The sequence below is a fragment of the Drosophila melanogaster genome, chromosome Y, assembly GCF_000001215.4.
Source record: "Drosophila melanogaster chromosome Y".
Taxonomy (NCBI): Eukaryota; Metazoa; Arthropoda; class Insecta; order Diptera; family Drosophilidae; genus Drosophila; species Drosophila melanogaster.
In genome coordinates, this window is record NC_024512.1 from 1,004,740 (window position 1) to 1,009,359 (window position 4,620).

The window sequence follows — 4,620 nt, forward strand, 5'->3', positions numbered from 1 at the left end:
GGTATAATAATAATATTAATCAATAAAACATTCAATTCAGTTTCTTATTTAATTTTATGTTAAAAGAGTTTCCAAAAGTGTTTTCCTGACTACATCAAATATTTTTTGATAATTTAATTTCTTTAAATATACAAATTCTATACAAATAGGAGTGAGTAGAAGGTTAAAACATTATTTTCAATTTAAAAAAAAATTAAAATTTTGATTCCATCTTTTTTATGTAATTCTTTTTGTAGAGTATTCAATACTGGCAACTTCGTATTTTAGTTTGATTTCCCATGCTGTTTTTGGTTAATTTCCAACATACCAGATTGATTTCGCGCGTAAATTTAAACGCACTTTATTGCCTTTTTGGAAGAACGTGGCTTCAAAACGGAAAATCGAAGGAAACCCTGACCGGACCTAAGGGACAGCCTTGGGGGGAAAACTGGCAGTGCATTTTCCCAGCCCCAAAGATTTTCCCCGGCACGTCGGGGAACTTATTATGAAATAAAAGAACTAATACTTATTATGCTAGCCGAACATAACACGAATTTTCGAGTCTAGAGTTCCCATCTGCAAGGGCATGACAAGGGCACTGCGGCAAAGGCACTAGAATAACAAGATGCGTAACGACCATACATTGGTTTGGCACTATGCAGCCACTTTTTTAGTGACGGCCAAAATTGCTCTCTTTCCGCTCGCTCACGCTGAGAGCGTAAGAAATCTAAAAATAGAATTGGCTTGCTTGTGTGAGTAAAAACAAGAGACGAGAACGCGTGTATGTGTGCGTGTTGTGGTAGAAATGTACTAAATAATTTAAGGAAGTACAATAGAAATTATTATAGCTACTGTAATTTCATAAATTTTCTAAAAAGAAGACATTACGTTGAGAAATAAATATTTCATAAAAAAAATTTATAAAATAAATAAAAATATAACTGTTTATTGCAAAAGTCATATCAAAGACACTAGAATTATTCTAGTGTCTTTGCTTTGGTCATATCTTGAGGCACGAAGTGCGGACACAAGCACTCAACAATTATTGCCTAATTAATTTTTCACACGACGCAAGATTAATACTCTAATGACAAATATTCTTATATAGTCATTTTTTTATTAATTTTGTGATAATATGTACATAGATTTGGCTATTTTTAATCTATTTTCAAATAATAATAACGTTAAGGCAATGCAAAACAAAAATTTTTCGCATGGTGCCAATTGATCAAAAATAATATAGATTTAAAGTCAAGGAACTTCTAAAAAAAAGACGATGACTTTGAAGTCTACAAGTCATATTTCTGTGAACGAGTGAACTGGCAACATGTCGAGCCCGTAAGTAACTAGGTTTTTCCTATAGAAATTATAGCAAGTCACAGTAAAATCTTGAACCCAGAACAAGAACAACAACAGCAGTTGGATCAATTGGTTCCTCGGAATCAAGGGCAACGAGTACTGCCCACGCTGTAAAAACTACTTCCATCCTAAAACTGATACACAGCCATGTTCGGGCCCAGCTGTCCGGACATCTTAACGCAGCTGCCGAACTTGAGACCGCCCCTGGACGACCCACGGTAAGTAATTCTCCGAATATAGTCCTGGTTGTTTTCTAAACAAAAGCCTTGAACTTGCAGTCCCTATGCTTTCGGGTGCACCAGAAGGCCTTGATGCCACTTAAATCGCCCAAGTCCTCACCAAAGAATATCGGATCCTCGGCCAGCTAGTCCTCCTCCTCGCTCCGGCATTCCGAAGTCAAGCGCTTCAATGTTCTTCTAGGGATGACGTGATTTTTTAACTCCACACAAAAGAAAGCAGAAATGTTTGTCCGATATATTGTTGTTGCAATTAAACAGATTCCGCAGTGCGTTGATATGGCCAGCTACCACCTACTAATACATCTCATACACCTCTGCCCTAAATACTTGGTTCAGTGTTCGGTCCAAGCTGGTCATATCAAGCACTCATTCGAGTAGCAAAGCAATTAACATTCGTTAATAGTGGTAATCACCTGGGTGTAATAATAATATTAATCAATAAAACATTCAATTCAGTTTTTTATTTAATGTTATGTTAAAAGAGTTTCCAAAAGTGTTTTCCTGACTACATCAAATATTTTTTGATAATTTAATTTCTTTAAATATACAAATTCTATACAAATAGGAGTGAGTAGAAGGTTAAAACATTATTTTCAATTTAAAAAAAAATTATAATTTTGATTCCATCTTTTTTATGTAATTCTTTTTGTAGAGTATTCAATACTGGCAACTTCGTATTTTAGTTTGATTTCCCATGCTGTTTTTGGTTAATTTCCAACGTACCAGATTGATTTCGCGCGTAAATTTAAACGCACTTTATTGCCTTTTTGGAAGAACGTTGCTTCAAAACGGAAAATTGAAGGAAACCCTGACCGGACCTAAGGGACAGCCTTGGGGGGAAAACTGGCACTGCATTTTCCCAGCCCCAAAGATTTTCCCCGGCACGTCGGGGAACTTATTATGAAATAAAAGAACTAATACTTATTATGCCAGCCGAACATAAAACGAATTTTCGAGTCTAGAGTTCCCATCTGCAAGGGCATGACAGAGTCCTGGCAAAGACACTAGAATAACAAGATGCGTAACGACCATACATTGGTTTGGCACTATGCAGCCACTTTTTTAGTGACGGCCAAAATTGCTCTCTTTCCACTCGCTCACGCTGAGAGCGTAAGAAATCTAAAAATAGAATTTGCTTGCTTGTGTGAGTAAAAACAAGAGACGAGAACGCGTATATGTGTGCGTGTTGTGGTAGAAGACGATTTTCGAACCGAAATAAATTCTGATCGATGAAACGAATTTACATTGTACATATTAGGGAAGTTTTTTCCAATTTCGTAGCAATATGATAGAATAAAATAATTTAAAAAAAATCAAAGCTTTTAAAATTCGTTTGTTAAAATCACCGCTCGAATTAGCTACCGCTTACACATTTATATTTATTTTTAATTTTATTTTTCTCTCATCTGACAATTTTTGAAAAGCGAAATATTTTTTTTTGAAACACTTTTAATCTTAATGTTACATCATATTAAGTCAAATGACTTAATAAATGTACATACTAAATAAATTAAGGAAGTACAATAGAAATTATTATAGCTACTGTAATTTCATAAATTTTCCAAAAAGAAGACATTACGTTGAGAAATAAATCTGTCAACCTGTCAACCCTTTTAGCACGTGTCAAAAACTCAAAGAAAAAGACGATGACTTTGAAGTCTACAAGTCATATTTCTGTGAACGAGTGAACTGGCAACATGTCGAGCCCGTAAGTAACTAGGTTTTTCCTATAGAAATTATAGCAAGTCACAGTAAAATCTTGAACCCAGAACAACAACAACAACAACAGCTGAATCAATTGGTTCCTCGGAATCAAGGGCAACGAGTTCCTCTGCCACGTGCCCACCAACTACTTTCAGGACACGTTCAACCAGATCGGCCTGGAGTACTTCAGCCAGCACTGGACGTGATCCTGAAGCCGGTGTTCGACAGTTCCTCGGGCTTGTTCTACGACGATGAGAAAAAGTGGTACGGCATGATTCACGCCCGATACATCAGGTCGGAGCTTGGCGTGAATGATATGCACCGAAAGTATATGAGAGGAGACTTTGAATCGTGTCCGAATATCTTCTGTAATAGGAAGAACACCCTGCCAGTGGGCCTAAGCGATGTGTGGTGCAAGTCAACGGTGAAGATCTACTGCCCACGCTGTAAAAACTACTTCCATCCTAAAACTGATACACAGCCATGTTCGAGCCCAGCTTCCCGGACTTCTTCTTAACGCAGCTGCCGAACTTGACGACCCACGATAAGTAATTCTCCGAATATAGTCCTGGTTGTTTTCTTAACAAAGCGCTTGAACTTGCAGTCCCTATGCTTTCGGTTGCACCAGAAGGCCTTGATGCCACTTAAATCGCCCAAGTCCTCACCAAAGAAAATCGGATCCTCGGCCAGCTAGTCCTCCTCCTCGCCCCGGCATTCCGAAGTCAAGCGCTTCAATGTTCTTCTAGGGATGACGTGATTTTTTAACTCCACACAAAAGAAAGCAGAAATGTTTGTCCGATATATTGTTGTTGCAATTAAACAGATTCCGCAGTGCGTTGATATGGCCAGCTACCACCTACTAATACACCTCATACACCTCTCCTCTAAATACTTGGTTCAAAGTGTTCGGTCCAAGCTGGTCATATCAAGCACTCATTCGAGTAGCAAAGCATACTTTTCGTTAATAGTGGTAATCACCTGGGTATAATAATAAAATTAATCAATAAAACATTCAATTCAGTTTTTTATTTAATTTTATGTTAAAAGAGTTTCCAAAAGTGTTTTCCTGACTACATCAAATATTTTTTGATAATTTAATTTCAAATTTAACAATATTCTTTAAATATACAAATTCTGGTTTAATGTGTTATAGGAGTGAGTAGAAGGTTAAAACATTATTTTTAATTTAAAATAAAATTATAATTTTGATTCAATCATTTTTATGTAATTCTTTTTGTAGAGTATTCAATACTGGCAACTTCGTATTTTAGTTCGATTTCCCATGCTGTTTTTGGTTAATTTCCAACATACCAGATTGATTTCGCGCGTAAATTTAAAC

At 36.5% G+C, this 4,620-nt stretch overlaps 2 long non-coding RNA genes across 2 annotated transcripts; both read left to right on the forward strand.

Annotated features, from left to right (window-relative positions):
- Positions 1-1,251: 1,251 nt before the first annotated feature.
- Su(Ste):CR45794 (Supressor of Stellate:CR45794) lies at positions 1,252-2,573 on the forward strand. The gene has a single exon (NR_133547.1). It is a non-coding gene; the product is annotated as a supressor of Stellate:CR45794 (long non-coding RNA).
- A 604-nt stretch (positions 2,574-3,177) lies between these two features.
- Positions 3,178-4,620, forward strand: Su(Ste):CR42444. Its single transcript, NR_125439.1, has one exon. It is a non-coding gene; the product is annotated as a Su(Ste):CR42444 (long non-coding RNA).